Below are 19,296 nucleotides of genomic sequence, written 5' to 3' on the forward strand. Positions count from 1 at the left end.
ATATAGACAATTAATTCAATATCATTTTTGTGTAATGTGTGTAATATTAAGATATTTACGTCGAATCCAGAAATAATATTCACAACAATGTTGCCTACAATTTATATTTATATCTCAATTAGTGTAACACTAATATGATTTTAATAACGGAAAACCTTTGTCCATCAGTAGCTTTTCAATTTACTCTAAAATATTAATATAATTATATCAGTATTTTAGAGTATACATAATTATATTTTCCTGACATATTCTGTTAAATATACTCTTTATTACTCCATAAACAGTACCAATCTAAATACAAATGAGATATTAAAATTCGTTATCTACTTAGATATATATATATATATATATATATATATATATATATATATATATATATATATATATATATATATATTATAATATTTAAATTAATATAGATATGTTAGTATTAATATCCCTATTAATTAAGAAACTGATCATTGTATTAAAAATTATTACTAAAAAATTTCTTAGCCTTACCTTATTTAATTTCATGATTTTACATTTATTAGGTCTTCTTAATATCATTTCCAATGTACTAAGTCAATAATAAAATTCACAATCCAATTGCACTAAAAACTTGACTTAACACTACACTCCAAACTTAATTAAAGTGTTTTTTTTTTATTTATTAAGAATCTTTTAATAGCTTTGCTCAAGCGTTGATTATCAACAATAATTACTATGTATATAACGAAGTCACAGTGAAACCTTATCGAGAACGGAATAACGCGTCTAACCTTAAGCACAGTATTCAAAGACTGAATTCCCGCCCGCCCAAAAGCAACGAACAGTGGCGATGGGCGCCGAGTTTTGCCGAACACTCCCCGATTCATAGAAACCCACTCGATGAAGTGGTAAGTTTTTATGAGTGCCCGCTCGGCAAGTGTGGGTGATTTTATGAAACCAGTTCATTTCAGATTCTTTTCATAATAATATAATAGAAAATCGAAAGCTATCAACGTCGTGTTATTACCAATATTTTTAAGCAGGTTTCTTAATTGTACATGTTTAATTTATTAAGAAAAGTGTGAGAACGGTTATAAATGTCACAGTTCTTGTTCTTGTAAATAAATATTTAACTACTACCTTATATTTTTTAACTGTTATTTTGTTATGAATAGAATATAATAAAAATAATCTTTATTAAATGAAAATGTTTGCAGGCTCTTTAATATCGTAATTTTTTATGATTCTAATCCTCGGTTCGGAATATTATTATCTGCTGACACACATAACAAAATTAACAATTTCTTTTTTAATTTGCCTATATACAAGACAATATATTTATATGGGGGGAAAGGGATTGTTAGTAATAGAGACTAAGAATCCCATTGCTAGTAATGTACCCAACCAGGTCGACCTCCTCACGGTTCCCCCTGGAAACTATCATGGTTAATTCCTGATTAATTCATCATAATGGGCTAACTGGCCTGTTTTCATTCTCATCAATCACCCTTCACTGGTGATCCGCCAGCGTATCCCGTTAGCAGGCGGGGTTACCATTCCATTTTTACCAGTGATTCGATTTATATGTATTATTCAATGTGAAATTTCACAACGTATAAACATGAGCAGACCACTTTGCACAAACAGGACCCGTTCACGAGTATGATACACGCAAATTATTATTAACTTATTAGAATTTTAAATTCATTTCTATAAATGACCACAATTTTATTTATTTTATTGTATTTAAATTTATTTTGTGTTCTTACTCGTTTCTATGGCATCAAATCACATATACCACACAATCATGAATACTTACTAAACTTGTAGAATATCAATTCACTATTGTTATTTTAATAAACCTTATAATAATATGACGGATGATTTTCATTTTTTTCTCGATCACGTAGCACTTTTAAAATTCCTGCTGGGAGCGACAGTCCATTCAGACAAACAGAGTCCGACAGTGGCAGTGTGTCATTGAAATTCATGATGCTGTTTATATTATAAAAGATAACCGCTTTTCTTCATGGGTTGCGGGCAGCTTATAAATATATTTTACATTAGCTTTTCGCAATGCCTATATAGATATATAACGAAGAAACCAAATGACTGACTAATATACGTTACCGTGTGATAAATACAGTCAAATTTATAAATTAAAAAATAAGTACATAGGTGTTTTTGTGTGCAGACACTCGTTGAAAAGGCATTTCAAGAAATTCCTATAAAAATAGGTTTCACGCAGCTAAAATTACAGGTAATAATAAATAACTACCAATTCAATATAAAATAAATATATTCCATATATGTGTACTAGATGAAAATCCTATGTACTGAACTTCATTGTTGTATTGTCTTTATGTTTCATAATATACAAAATGATACAGATAATACGATACACTACACACAATACGATACACTACGGTACGATTCTGCATCACTGTGCAGATATGCAATAAACTCGGGATCAACTGTTGGGAGCACTCTTTCAAAAGTATAACAATAGTATCAAAATGAGCCAGCTTTATATGCAGCCAGTGTCGAGGTCTTACTACTTGCTCCGAGTACCATTTTTATTATTAACTTCTCGGTGTCCATTTTTAAGTTTCATTTTTGCCCGAGTCCAAATTTATTATAATGTAAGGTGTAAGTGTTGTAAGAATGTCAGTTCAAGGAAATAAGTATTTGACTAAAACAGAAATTTACTAGTCATGACATTGTTTTGCCAATTTGGTCAAATTAGAACAAAAATATTTATTCTATAATTAATTTATTTGTGTAATTTGAATAATCTTAACAATATATCACACAAATATAATTACATGTGTCATTTTTTAATTTGTTCACATCATTGTTATTATTTATTTATTATTAATATAATTTTAGGTGTAGGCTTATTTAAAGGGTAGCCAGGAAGACCGTGCATACCCCAAAATATGAGCACTAACTTTGCAAATTCATGTCAAAGAGTACATATGCATTATTTTAAAGGCCAAACCCGACAGCGAATAACACCGTCCTTCCCTTCTTCTGATTATGGGTTCGATTCATATTTGTCAAGTAGAACTCGATAAAGAGCCTCGCATTCAAAGTAGAAAGAAAAGTAGTGACTCATCTAAAAATTGTAATATGTATATATAATGAAATATATGTTTTCAAATACCTATATATATATATATATATATATATATATATATATATATATTTTAAATATATATATATATATATATATGTATGTATATATGTGTGTGTGTGTGTGTGTGTGTATTAGGTCCTTACATATTAAATTAGCGTTTTGTCGTACTGACCACTTTGATCTGAAATATCTCCTCTTTGGTTAAGAATTTCAAATTCTAATTTATAAATTCATTTAGCTGGTACATTTGAGTTTTAAAAACAGTCATTCATTTGTTGTTTCCTCATTATTTTTTTTTTCCTTGGCGTTGTTTATTACCGCACCCTGAAGCACTTGAAGCAAATCGGAAAAGTAAAAAACTTGAATTATGTGTACCTCATGAATTGAGTGAATCGAACTTGCAAACACGCGTCGACTGCTGTGTTACTTTGCTCAACCGACACAATAATAAAGAGATTTTAAATCGAATCACTACTTGTGATGAAAAGTGGATACTTTACGATAATCGGAACTGCTCGTCACAATAGCTAAACCCTGGAGACCCAGCGAAATCCTGACCTAAATGAAAATTGCGTCGCTGTTGTTCACTATAGCTTTCTAAAATCTGGCTAAACAATTACGGCAGATATCTACTGTTAGCAACTGCAAATCATGAAGAAAGAACTAGCTGCTAAACAACCGAGATTGATAAATCGCTCTAGACCACTGCTGCTCCACGACAACGCAAGACCACACACTACACAACAAACAATCCCTAAGTTAGATGAGCTACAATTAGAATGTCCGCGACATCCACCATACTTCCCGGACCTTGCTCCAAGAGATTACCATTTTTTCCAGAATTTGAACAACTTCTTACAAGGAAAAAAATTCAACTCCGACGCAGCAGTCCAAACCGCCTTGGAGATGACAAAAATGCAACGAGTGATAACAACAGTGCATGCTTTGTTTATTTAAATATATTTTACAAAAAAATTGACTTTATATTCCTCCCGTACAAAACGACAATTTCATATGTAAGAACCTAGGTGTGTAGGTAAATAGGTTAAGGTTTGAAAATATATATTTGATTGTGTAAAGAGAATTTCAGGATTATTATGTTAGATAGTAAATATTATTTCTGCAACGATACGTTTGTAAATAGGTCTGATTTTCAAATGGAAATTCCAAGATGTATAAAAGGCAACGCCATAGTCGACTTACTTACCGTTCATAAATAAACAAGAGAGGCACTCTCATTTCTAAATCACTCAATTTAGACTAGCAAGATCCCTAGCGTTTGTGTGGTTTACGCTCCTGCTGCTTTTTAAAGTGAAATTAAGTAATTAAGAGACGCCATGATGTACCATACTACAACCAACAGGCAAGGAAATGGTATTCGCTAACAAGGAAATAATATAATCAAAATCTTGTTTGACCGTTATTTCTAATCTACAAAATATAATTAAAAATAAATTTAATATTTTGCAATTTCTGTCAATTCTTTCCCTTTTATTTACGACGAAATTATAATATATTTTTGTTATTTAAGTATAATGATTATTTTACGCCTAATAAATCATATATAACACAACTGTGATGAACATTACATTTATCTCGTATCATAAAACTTATTTGATTACATGATGTAGCAGGAGTCATGTCTACGCAATATCTTTCATTAATAAAGTATGTTTATTGATGCTAGGTATTTAGTTTGTGACAATAAACACGGTAACCAAAGAGAAAATTAAGAGGAAATCCAAATTAATAAGGAAAATTCTAAATCAAAATGGTAGTCAAATCAATGTTTTTTTTTTTTTTTTGTAATGAGTTACTAGATATTATTAAAAAAATAAATGCTTATTTTACTCCTCAGATTTCAATATACTCATTACTAAATTTCATTAAATTCAATTCAACCGTTTAGCCGTAAAAAGCAAATAACCAGATCAATCACCTTTATATCAACTTTAGTATGAATAATTGAACGTCGACAAATCTCAATTCTGAGTGTATACCTAGAAATGATTCGAGACATTTGTCTACTTTCAATTATTCATATTAATCTCATTATATACACAAAAATTTATTGAGTTAAAGTCGAAGGTACCTATTCAGTTAAAAGTTGAAACCAGTTAAATCAGAGTGGAGGGACAGAATCAGACTAACGAACCGGACCGACCCATTACTTCGACAGACGGAGCTTTCATATCTTTCCATACATAGCTACACGCTTGATGCTATGTGCTTACCACAAATATGGATTGAAATAGATGTAGCTATCGCATGTGCTTTGTGTATCAATTTTACGTCTAAATTAAACTCAGTATTTCTTAATCGGCTTTTACAACATTTGTATTATGGCTTACAATTGATAAATATATCATTACATACGTAGTACAGACTTATTAATTTTTGTATATTACGCTATTACACACTGACTGACTATCTAGATATGTGACATGTGCAAAGTAATAATACAAAATACCATCTATACTTATTATTATCTCTGTATATTTATAATTACGTCAAACAGACACCAATGTGAAAAAATGCTATTTATTTAAAATTATATTTAAATTCACGAGTTGCAATAAAATGTATCTAATTGTTCCCGTTAAGTTTTTTTACAGTATTAATAGAAATTTAGAAATTTGTAGACCTCTATTATCTACAAATTGAGTCATGTCACCAGCATATTCTTTGAAAATTTAAATTGTTTCCCGCATGTTTTCTCAGCCGTGGACGTATAAAGTTTGTTTCCACGAAAAAATAATTGGTTTTTACGTTAGGGTCCTGAATCGAACTCCAATATAACTCTGAAATAGAAAAATCATCACAGCTTTGTTTTTACGTAGAGTAGAATACATATTTTATTTTTTTAAACTTGGAACTTGTGGGTCATATAATATTAAAAATGGAATGGAACAATTTTAAAATGTTTATATTATCTGGAAAATGTATCTATGCAATCATTTTGTTATCATTTGCTCTACCATAATGACTTTTTGTTTTTGGTACTTAGTTTATAGGTGCAAATTGATTCAAACCTCCCATTTAGTTAGTATGAGGGAAAATACATTTATATAACTATATTTATTTATGCTTTAATAGGATTGACATGCATTAAACATTACTCCGATAATTAGACAAAACAAAATGCGGCACAATTAATTAAATAAACAAACGACTGCAACGATCACAAAATTGCCTCATTTTACACCATAAACTGATATTCTAGTCAATAATATTAAGCTGATATGAAAAACTAAACATCATCAAACTAAGAATAAAAAATGTAGGGATGCAACCCAGAAACCAGCCCGACCGAGAATCGAATTCAAAGCCTCATTTATACAAAGCAACATAAATACCACTACTCAGCAGATACATGATGATCTATTTTTTTGTTGGGATAAAATTCAAATGATACACTATCGATATATACGCTGGCGAATTCCAATCAGTAATGTTCAGGTGTATTGGCCCATCGTGGCGAACTCACCAGGGACAACTATATAACTATGTGGAGATCGAGTTACATTGCTAGCAATGCAACAGCTTCTAACAATCTCTTCCCCTCAATAACAGGTTAAGCTATCGACGTTGAATGATTAATAACTAAAGCATTTAGCTATTTATGCTTTGCACAACATCCCGACACTAATCGAGTGTCCTGTTTGACGAGACCTAATTACTGTGCACGCCGACCGTTCATTGACTATTTAATTAGAACAGCTTCTTTCATGAGTTTCCTTCATAGATGTATTGGAATCTGTAGGTAAAATAAAAAAAAATCCATAGTATCTTAATTTTTAATTCTTAATTACACCACATTACAGTAGACACAAGCATTGCACTTGTGAATAAATAATATTACTATAGCAGTAAAAGTCGACAGATATGTTGAAAATGGAATTCCACGTATCCTTCCACTCTGGGATTAATTTTGTGAACATACATATTTATTTACTTTTATAGCTACGGATGCAAACAAATCGATTACCTTATTATAAAAAAAAAAATATAAAAGTTATCATAGAGTACGGACAAATGCAGTATGCGATATTGAACACATCACCGATCCCGAAGAAATCTTTTTACACCTTTTTTGTAGAACGCTGTGCAACTTGTTTATCGTAGTTTATTTCATTTGAGTACAATATCAGTAAGATACGTTTTTAAAAGAATACGGTTCCACACATTCTTAATATTAATAATCTTTCTTTTCTTGTTCTTTGAGTTCTTTACTTGCTTGTTTGTTTTTTTTGTTTGTTGGAAGTTCGAGATGGCATTTGAAGTCTATTGGCAATGTGATAAACTCGATAATTGCATTATCACATTTAATAATATAGTATTTTTTTGGTCTCTGAATTGACTTTCATGTTTCTTCACAAAATCAAGAAAAGTAATAAATATTTAAGTATCTGCTGAAATAACAATGAGTGGCTTTTAAAATCACTCGGAAAGAGCTCGGTTTTGGATTTCCTTCTTTTGCATTGATGTAGTGCTTTTTCCCCAAGTCGTCCCTTACAAGATTCTTGAGGTAAAAAGGAGCAGTAATAACATAAACGATAAAGATAGACGTATTTAGGGGCAGAATAGCGTACCCACCTCATTATCGTCTAGTATTTACCCTAGAATCCAAATTAAAATACGCAACGAGTATATACAAAGCTTTTTTGGAGAACAGGTCCCATTGAAAAGTGATCTTGATTAAGCTAATAGGGAACAATACATTTACATACATATATACATATATGCATCAGTTCCCCTGTGTACTAAATTGCTTCTTGCTCATTCTCTCCTTTCTCGTTCTTTCTTCCTGATAGACTATGCCGACAGTGCATTTGTAGATATCTCTGAAAAACTGCTCGATAAGCTGCCTACAGAATTTATGTATCAGATTCATTTATGGTCTATGCAAATTTGATCTCGGCAGCTCAATTCGCTCCCTATTCGTCTTCGTCGGAATATTCATATCCCCACTCTCTTGTAGCAGATCCTGTTTAACCCTTAATCTACCACATATCTACATGAAAGATTCCGGTTTCGTGATTCTAATGATCACCTTTATTCCAATCACAATTTGGCTCTAGTGTTACTTGTCCATAATACTCATCTATTTGAAAAAATTTTACGATTCAAACTGTTCGCCTCTGGAGCTCCTTACTAATGAATATGAAAAGTCCTCTTCAGTAAATGTCTTAAAATTCTATCTTAAGACACTCTGGGTTATTCTGTAGATACGCTAAACTTAGTTTTCTTGTATGTATGTTTGATTATGAATTTATATAAACGTATTATATGTATATATTTATATTGTTTGTTTATATTCTTATATTAGTAAATTTTACGGATAATATTTATTTACCTCTTTATTTAGAATATTAGATGTGTTATTTGATATTGTTCAGTATACTCGTATTTCAATTTATTTAATTAGCAGTTTTTTGTCTCCACTAATTCAATATTTCTATCAGATACTCAATGGTTGACTGGAAGAAATCTCTTTTGTGAGATAAGTCCGCCATTGTACTCAATCTTTTCTTAAGAACTCTGTATCCTATAATTTAAGACAATAAATATTACAAACAAACAAACATAAACACATATCTATCATGGCTGTCACCCATTAAAGTAGACAGAAACGATGGTACGCCAAATGCTTCGATTCGAACATTTTCGCTTTCTCTACATTTATGAACCACTTCATACACGCTCGCCGGTTACGGGTACTTTTAATTTGGTCCTTTTTACCACGTCGCCTATTTGGTGGACATATGTGCATCTAGAACGGCCCCTAGTGATAATTATCTTTATTCATTCGTGCTCCATAAATTTGTTTCGTAATTCTTCTTTCATCCATCTTCTCCAAATGGACAAACCAACGCAACATTCCTTTTTCCTTTTTTGTCAATATATCATCTTTCAGTCTACACTTGTCTCTAATCACATTATTTCGGATTGTATCTTTTATCACCCTTTTCTCATCTCTGCAGCACTTATCCTACTTTCATACTTCTTTTTCTGTACCTACGATTCGCTTCCAAACATATACCTAAGTGTTGATATTATTATCTCAGCCATTATCTGTCCAGTGCTGAACATGGCCTATGTTCAGCATTGGATATCCCCCATAAGGAACGATCCTGAACCACCTGCATTCACTGACTCCCTACAATGCATTTGAGGTTGTCACTCCATCTAGTGGGGGTCATCCTACACTGCGTTTACCGGTGCGGGTTGGTGTCAGTACTCCCCGTTACCGTACATTATGGAAAGACGAGCTTTGCTCGATACATATTTGCTTGCAATGAAAGCAGTGCACGGTTAATACTGTTTACTGCATTCATTTTCCTTTCAATATCTCTCTCACACTTTCCATCCCTCGTAAATAATACATTTGTATTTAAATAATCTACACATATTTACATTAAATATATTCATACTAATTCATGAATAAATGGCGTAGTTGATACCTCATGTTCATGAAAGAGTGTGAGGAGAGCCAGTTATCATTTCCTGCAGGGATAGATATATTTTTGCTTAGATATAATTTTGTATATTGTCACAAAAAACATGAAACTTGTAAATTCAAATATTGTTTGAAAAGAGAAATAAGCAAATTTGTTTTCATGTTTCACTTAATTTGCTTTCTATATTGGGAAATAATGTTTTTAAAATTTCATGTTATATAAAAGTTTATAAAGTTCTAAGAAAAATAAAGGTTAGTTTGAATTGAATTGAAGTACTTTGAAATACACCAGCTACATTTCACAACTTCCAAATAAACTTAGTTTGTATTTCAAAATAAAAAAAATACACTAAAAGTTTATGAAGCCACATTAGCATGAAATGAGTCGTTTCTTTTCAAAGATTTTCAGTAGAACTGCAAAATGCTTTAAATATGATTCAACAGTGATTTTCGAGTCCTATTTAAATGCAATTCTGTCGACCACAATTGGGAATTTTAAATTTAGGTTAGCTGTAATAAAAAGGCAACAAATAAAGTATAAAAGCTCTTAATAGCCCATAAAACAGTCCAAGAGTCGATGTTTCAATATACATCAACCATTATATTACATTTTTATTGTCTAAATCGCGTCTATTGCCTGGACATAAAAATTAATATGTTTTGTATTACCTACTTTAAATTTTCGTGCTCGTTATGTATCGGACTTTTTTTACTGACCATTAAATTGAAGTTACTACTCTGAATTGGTAGTCACAGTATATAAAATGACTACTATCCTTAAAACAGCTTTAGATGCTATATTATCTGATATCTACCACCTCAGTGGTATAAAAAAGAAAAAAAAAATGTACTTAGGAAAAATTTAAGAACAGTATCAGATAAAAAGGATAATTTGAACCGTCATCAAATGTTGTTTAACAGTATCTTACCTATAGTAATAATACCTATAACCTATGAAAGTAATCTATTCGGATCCATAATTACAGTCTAACTATCTCTACATACTACGAAGACAAATTTCGAAGTTACCGTAAACTTTAAAATGACTACTACCCACAAGCAACTTTATGTATACCTATAGTATTAACGAGAGATTGATGAAAGTCCCCAGAGATGTTGACACCATCGGGAAATTGCGTTATGGTAACATTAATAAAACTGTTTAGCGAAATAAAAATTATATAGGCTTATATCATCAGATTGCGTTCCACAAAAATAACCAACTTCAATCGTGGCAAAATCAATTGCATATTTTGATTTGAAAAATCCATATATTTTGATTACAGACTACCTAATCGATTTGCAATAATTTCTATGGGACCGATCTAAAAATATATCTTTTCAATATCTATGTACATGCACAACGGGAATTTTAAAATATGTTTTCAGATAAAAAAAATGTCCAAATCTGTTAATAATTAACGGAGTTATGACATAATAAATATAAAAAATACCGAATTATGTACTTTTTACCTTGTTTAAAATTAGTTTAAATATTCAAAAACTAGTTCAAATTTCGCGAATTTTATGCGTATCGTAATATTAACTATCTGTTAACTATCTACTGCTGAACATAAGCCTTCCCTATAAGGAGAGATTTGCCAGTAGTTGCCACGTTTGACAGGCAGGTTAGGAACCATAGTTACTTTTAAAGATGTTTTAAGAAGAATGTTGCTGCCTCTACCATTAAGGTTCCTTAGTCGCCTCTTACGATACCTACAGGAATGAAAGGAATGGCCTATTCTATACCGGGACCACACAACCTTGAATCTATTACTAAACCTAAATTTAAGTACATCACTTTAAATCTAGACACTACAACTAAATACCTGTCCCTATATCAGAATCACCGTCGATCGCCCGTCAATGTTTTGATTCAAATCTTCTTAACAACCAACCATTTACTTTGAAATTACCCAATACCTTACCTTCAATTAAGTAATTACTTCGCAGAAGTGCGTAATTAGATTTTATTTATTCAAAACGCAGACACCTTTTAATACAAAGTATCTTAGTATCATTAAAATTTCCTTTAGGACAGATGGGGAATTTTCAAAGGCTCCTTAAAGCCCGGATTTACAATGGAAAATTATACCTAAGTCTCTTGGAATCCGTCCACATGCGAGATGCCGTTTTAATTGTGTTTACCAAGACTTAGTTAGCAAACATTGAGCTACTTAATTCGGGGATGCAAGACGAAGTGGAAGTCTTTGATTAATACTTTACCCAAAAAAAAATAAAAGCTAAGTTTTAAACGAAATAACAATATAGATGCACATTTAGAAGTGTGCATCTAAATATCCAAATAATTTTATATCATATATAATCTACATTTCATTACAATTTAATAAATGCATTTAAATTACCTAAATATTTTATATTTTTCTAATTTTGATAATATTGCAAATAAATAGAATAAATATTAATAATTAGAATTAGTAATATTTTATCATTAATTTATTATAATTAATTTAGCACTTCGAAAAAATGCATAGAACCTCAAATTCAGTCGATCACTGTATTCTGTAGATTTTAATATAACTCATATTTAAGAATAGCAATCATGCTAACGGCTTACGTGATAAAAAATTGATACCTTCTGACCAAGAAACGTTAACTGCACACTTAGATATCCCTTCTAATACTGTTTTAACCTACATTCTAAGGCCTAGTATCATATAAACACATACCTACTGGACTACACGTATTTTGCCACTAGAATCTAATATATGACTTTTTTGCTTTAATTTGCCTTTCAACCTGAAGTACAGTCCAGAAGAAAAATATTTCTTATATAGTAAAAAAATTTTAAAAGAGCAAAAATCTTGATATTCGCCTTTCTAATATTACTCTCAGTAGAGTGTCAAAGTATACTTAATAGGAGATATGTAACAATCGATAAGTCCTGATAGTCAATATAACCTAATAAATAGCGAGCATTCGATGTATCCGCCGCATCACAATATAAACGTACTCAGACGTCGAGATTCACTCAAGGGTTCTTTTACACAATTTCCCCTAGCATACCCTTTTTGCTCGACACTCCACCTTTTTGCCTCTCAGCACCTCTCTTCACCTTTTTCATAATCAAAGAAGGCCAAGTACCTACCGTGCATTTATTGAACAGGAATTTACGAAAATCGATTTATTTTCTTTATTTGGGTAGCTGATATATAACTTTATACAATTCTATTACCTATAATTATAGGCATAGAATTGTATATTATTTATTATTTTCCATAATTAATCATTATTACATGGACCTAACTATTTTAATCAAATAATAATATGTACAAGTATATTATGTATTCAGATTGTCTCAAATAAAAAGTAAGTTAGTAAATTGTACTTCAACTTTGATAAAATCGGCATCGAATTGATGTGGAGCAAACCGCTTTTTTAATGTAGTCACATTAGAAAAAAAATGTTAAAAGTGGCTTACTACATATACGACATGACTACCTACATACATTTCTGTATAAATTATTGAATTAATATAATAATATTCAAATATGGGAACAATAAAGAGTTTCACTTTATTGTTCCCCTCAAAGACTGATACATCTTAATACAACGTGATATTTTCGCTAATTCAGGATATATTTTGATAATTATTTTAAAATAAGGTAAATAAATAATTACAATCAATATTAGAACATTGTCTTTAAAGTCGACTTTATGCTAAGAAATATCAAATAAATACTGGCAGAAAAATAAAGTTATAATAATATACCTAGGCCATTCTTAATTAAGTAACTTCTACTAAAACCTAACTGTCTTCATAGGTTTTAAACTCATGTGTTAGTTTATAAAAATAAATAAGCATGTCTTTTAAAGCTGTTTCATTTTATGTGTGATTGTGAGATTAAAATATGAGTTAAATATTTACGTGTCATACAATTAATACAATTTCATTTTAGATAATTTTATATATTTACACCCATCTAGTACTGGTTTATTTATTTATTTACTCTTTAATGCGCCACTTAAAGAATAATACATATATATAGTATATTACACTTATGAAATACAAAAGTCGGTCTAATCGCTAAAGCACTCTGTTTAAGTCAACCTTTAGAGAGAGGAGAAAAGAAATAGACGTTAGCTATTTAACGTAAGAAGCATATCTAATAAAAAAACACTCAGGATAATAAAACATATATATTTTTTTATACAACTTAGAATGGCAAACAAGCTGACGGCCCACCTGATGGAAAGTGGTAACCGTCGCCTATAGACATGAGCAGTACCATGGAACAGAGTATACTGTTTCGCCCATGATACCCCCCATGCGTTGCCATTCCTGAGGACTCAGATGTTATTCCTCTGTACCCAGTAAATTCACGCCATATCCCACCCTTCAAACCGAAACACAGCCATGCAAACACAACTGCTTCACGGTTGAAACACGAATGGGACAGAAGTACCCAAGCAATCGACTTTTGTACAAAGTCTTCCTCTGGTAAATTATTATGCAGATAATCATATGCATACCTTACTTACATCTAAGTACTTATAATAGTATATATTACATAAATATAATAACATACATATAATATATCATATATATCATCAATCAAATTATATCTATGACACAAATGTTCATTTTACCTATTCCTTTCTTCTGCTGAATTCGTAAATCAAAAGAATAATGTCGCGTGACGAAATTTAACTAATCTTTTGGAATTAGTCAGTACCTACATATGACTGTCACTATCTACAAAGTTGGATCGTTATAACAATAGCGACGTAGGTAATTTTACCTGAACAAGTCACACTGTCAGGGCTGCCATGACTAATCTAAAGACAATTAAAATTTTATCTCCAAAAAAGGAACCTATTTCAAACTTAACTTTAGTACTGGATAATATTTTTTTTGAAAAGATACATTATAGGATTTGAAAACAATCAAAAAAAACGAATGTGGGGGGACCACAGTGATAACACACATAAAATTTGGTTAAATTTGTTCAAGTTTAGCCAAGTGGCTTCTTTACGGCCGACGACGATTCACTCAATACTCTTGGCTCAGCAATTCATTACTTGGGAATCTATTTTATTTTATATTTTCATTTATTTAGGACAAATAATAGTAACATCTACAATATTTGAACATAACAACTATACTATTCATTTTAATATTAAAAATGCGAAAGTTTATATGGATGGATGGGATGTTTCTTACTCTTTCACGCAAAAGCTACTGAACAGTTTTGAATGAAATTTGATACCGGAATACAACTAGTTAATAAATATATCCTAAAAGAGATGTATAACTTTTAGAAAGTTCGTCTTCACGAACTTAATTATGTATTACAAGCTCATACCGTAGATGTAATGAGCATGCATAAAACGAGCAAAATAAAGAAAGATATGGAAAATATTTTATTTTCATTTTATTTTTATTATCGAAAAATAAAACTCAGGTTTCTAAGGAAATATTTGTATTTGCAACTATTTTTCTGAATCTCTTTTGTTCCTGATACTGCTTACTATAATAATATAGTGGTCGTTATACCTACTAAATTCTTATTCCCTGTTAATCCACAAAACTCACGTAATTGGTATAGACATCTTAGTTGCATATATAATATAGTATTTTATAACCTATTTCAAATACAATTATGACAAACTTAACAAAGTCTTTTATAAGCATTATGAATTTCCGTCTTACATTGGAGGCATATCCAGATATGACATTGCAATTTTTTTAATGCACTTACAACGACAAATTGTATTAAGACTATATTAAAATGATTTTAAAGTAATGTATAAGGATACACAGACGGACGGCAGCCCTGTCAGACCCGATAAGCGTAACGACAGTTCCGATTTAGTACCCACTGATTCGACAATCGCGAACGTGCGCTCGTTACGTAAACTTTACTCTAATGGTTCACTACAAAATTATAGTAATTTTATAAGCACGTTCGATTGTTGCATATAGGTACATAGATAGTTATTTCCCCACACTTCAGGATGCTTAATATTGAAAACTGAACTAAAAATAATTGGGGCATATTTTATATTAAATATTTTACAATATGAATTGTTTAAATTAATCAAGCTTTACTGATATTCGGTTAGCAAGTATACTTAAAAACAACATATAAGTATTTAGGATTAAATATCTATATACCTAAATGAAATATTTTGATTTTTTGTCATCAATTTATAATATAAATTAAAATATGTAGGTAAGTGGCGTATAAATTTGCACGTGGGAGAATATACTAATAAAAAATTTATTAAGGTTGCCACTTCCCCACTGCCTTTAAACTTACTTCTAGCAGAAATCTAGTAGTAGGTACACAGATTATCATGTTTATCTGGGTTCCCTAAGAAAGTTTCCTGAAAGCGGAAAAGTATTTACTTTTTATTGAATTAATAGGATTTACTGTCATGTTAGTTCCATATTCATTTTATTACATTCGATTAAAGCTGCTGTTATTCTTTTAGAAATAAAAACTTTGCTGTGAAACAAAATCTGAATCTTGTCTATTTGTAGACACATAATTCTAAATTATAAATGTATAGTATGTACAAAATATCTCGTCACTCATCATTATTATCCTATAATTGAAATTGATGTTTGCTGCAAAGCAAAACGTACTGTTAAATATTATTTATTCATCAAGAAGCCATTTAGAAAGCTTTCACTTTCACATTAAACTGCCATGCAATACAGCACTATAGTAGCACTTACTTGAAGAACTGTTAAATTACTAAGCTACCGTTAGTGCTTACAGCGCTAACATAAAGTACTGTTGTCAAAGAATTGATTGCAGTAGAAATTGATTCAAGCCGGGCTCAAAGATTGTTAATTGAGCTGACTACAAATTTATGATTGGATAAGTTATTATGACGTCAAAAGACTACGAACAAATTCACATTTATGATAATTTCGTACAATAGGTACCAAGTAATATATATGTATTATTACGTTGTATCTTGTCCTTTTTGTCGAATCCTATGACAACAAGCCAAATGAAATGAATATTTGGCACGAGAGGACATGAAATAATTTCGAAGAAACACCTACATAAATTTGGGTAGATTAAACAACGCAAACATAGAAGGCATTTCATGTATATATGTCTTTTAAAAATACAACTCATATCACAAAAGAAGTGTTGGTTGGTACATATAGAGTATACAATGTATACAATCATCATCATCCTATCAGCCTTTAATTGTCCACTGCTAAATATAAGCCTCCCCCTTAGCCAGTAGTTGCCACGCTTAGCAGGCAGATTGACAAATGCAATCAGGTTTTAGAAATGTTTTAAGAGGGATGCTGCTGCCCATCCCTTGCCCTTACTTGAAACTTTCCCTCTGGAAACTATCGTGGTTAATTCTAGTGAAATTCGTCACGTGGGGCTAACGGGCCTGCTTTCACTGTCACCTATAACCCCTCACTAGTGCCTCGCTACCGTATATCGATAGCGCAGGCGGGGTTATCATTTCATTACCACCTATTAAAAAGAAACATCGTAAAATATAGTATGATGTGTTGCTGTTCCTAAGAACTAAGATATTATGCCGCCCTATTCAGACATTTCATTGCCATATCCCACTTTCAAACTACACAAAAGTTCACAAAACAATCATACAAGCACAACTACTTCACGGCAGAAACATAGATGGGGCAGAGATACCCAGTTGACTCTTGTACAGTCTCCTACTGGTTATCGGTTATTATCTACTTTTAAAAAAATTCAGACTATTCATCTAAACACAGAACTTACCAGTCGGTATGTTTTTACAAAATAAAATTGCTTACGTCACAACAATAAATTGTGTTCAGTTTCGGAAACCGGGAGCTCACGTTATGAATCGAGGCATTGTTGTAAAAGCTTACTGAAATATAAATGTACCTACCTTTATGGACTGTTGACAGAGTAATATTCCATAGCCACATTGTTATCAGCTTCAAATTTAAATAATTGATTCAGGGACAAGATAACCGAATCTCGTTACGAAAATGCACAATGTTTATGTTTCATTTCAAAATTCCGCTTCAGACATTTACTTACTTTATGGTAACCTATTGTTGGTGTTTCACGCCAAATTGTTTTCATACATAATTTTAAGGGAGAGTAAGAAAACGAAGTTTTAAATTTATTATTAAAATATTTATTAAATACTAACAATATGTTGCGACTTCACCCGTGTGATCGGTATATAAAATATCCTATGTGCTAAGTTAAAATATAATCTACCCATTTCATTCAAATTCGTTCAGTAGTTTCTACATGAAAGAGTAACAAACATCTATCCATCCATCCATCCATCCATCTATCGTTACAAATTTTCGCATTTATAATATTAATATTACGAGGACGATGTATTTGAAATAATAATGGTACCCTAAAAAGTTAAAAATATATTTTTAAACAAAAATGCATTTAATACCGGTAGTCCATCGCATTTTGCATCCATCCACTTTGGAAAAAATGAATACAAAGCAAGAAATATGTATGTATCGATCTTGCCGAGTGATTGTACACCTTCCTCGACCTGGGTGCTACTTAGCAAAATCTTCCGTGTTAGTGTAACGCTGATGAAAATGGCAAATAACGCTTCTGTTAATACCAAAATACCGAGATACCTGAGATTGACTTCTTCCCGCTTGCAACATCCCTACAGCTCTTTGCATTTCATCTGCTTTCAAATGACGTCGCTTCATGCCGTAAAAAATGTCTCAAAATCTAAATTTGTTCAAAACTTTATTCAAATTGTTGTTTAAATCATAAAATTGATACAGAATACTAAATTTTAATAAGCAAAGAAAACGCTATAAAACTTGAACAAATGCATTCGCTTTTGAATTTTTGAAAAAAAAAAACAAATGATACTCGATTTTTTTTACAACCAACCAGTATGCCCTCTAGATCAAAAAAGTTTACATAGGTATTATCTACTTGGAAATAAATAATATAATAATAGATTAATAATTTAAAATAGTATGTGTTGCTTAGACTTTTTTGATGTGTATATTTTTATTGATAAGACTCATTAATTTTAATAAGTTTTTTTTTAAGATTTATACAGAAACATCTTAGTCCTGAGAAATAGCAAACCTTTTTTATAACGTAAAGGGTAAACTAGCATGTGGTTTACCTGATAGTAAGTTATTACCGCTGCCCATAGGCACGCGCAACATCGTCGTGTAGTCCCGGCATAGAATAGGCCACTTCTTCCTTTTCCATGGGTGTCTTAAAAGGCTACTAAATAAAAGTAATGGTCGAGGAATTAACAGCAGTCTTCCTCTTAAAACACCACTAAAGCCTAATAGCGGTTGCCAAACCGCCTGTCAAGCGTGACAGCTACTGGCAAAACTCCTTTTAAGTTTGAGACCTATGTTCAACAATGGGCAGTTAACGGCTGATATGATATGTTAATACTCTTTTCTAGAAGATTTTAATTTTATATCTGTTCGGAAATACTGCTGCTGGGAGATGGTTTCATACTTTAGTCGTGCGTAGAAGAAAATTTTTACAGAAATGCATGAAGGAGGATCACTACTCATCCAGAAAGTCGAAATAAAACTTTAACTTGTATATATTATATTATAGAACGGTACCATTTCTGCCACGATTTTTTTTAATGTCTATAAACGAAATATATCAATATGTAATGATATTTTACAACTGCAATAAATTAAACGATGTTACATACTCAAAGGAGCAAGCCTTATATTTTATAATAATTATAAACACATACG

The 19,296-nt window shown here is 31.2% G+C and overlaps 1 protein-coding gene across 1 annotated transcript in view; it reads right to left on the bottom strand.

Annotated features, from left to right (window-relative positions):
• LOC113512626 (leucine-rich repeat-containing protein 24) overlaps window positions 1-794 on the bottom strand; it is a 57,382-nt gene extending 56,588 nt beyond the window's left edge. Inside the window, exon 1 of the mRNA XM_026896530.3 lies at window positions 502-794. The gene's annotated coding sequence lies outside the window, so the exon portion shown is untranslated. The remainder of the gene's footprint in view (window positions 1-501) is intronic.
• Between the last annotated feature and the right edge of the window lie 18,502 nt (window positions 795-19,296).

This window comes from Galleria mellonella, unplaced genomic scaffold (genome assembly GCF_026898425.1).
Source record: "Galleria mellonella isolate WM207_F2 unplaced genomic scaffold, CSIRO_AGI_GalMel_v1 utg64, whole genome shotgun sequence".
NCBI lineage: Eukaryota > Metazoa > Arthropoda > Insecta > Lepidoptera > Pyralidae > Galleria > Galleria mellonella.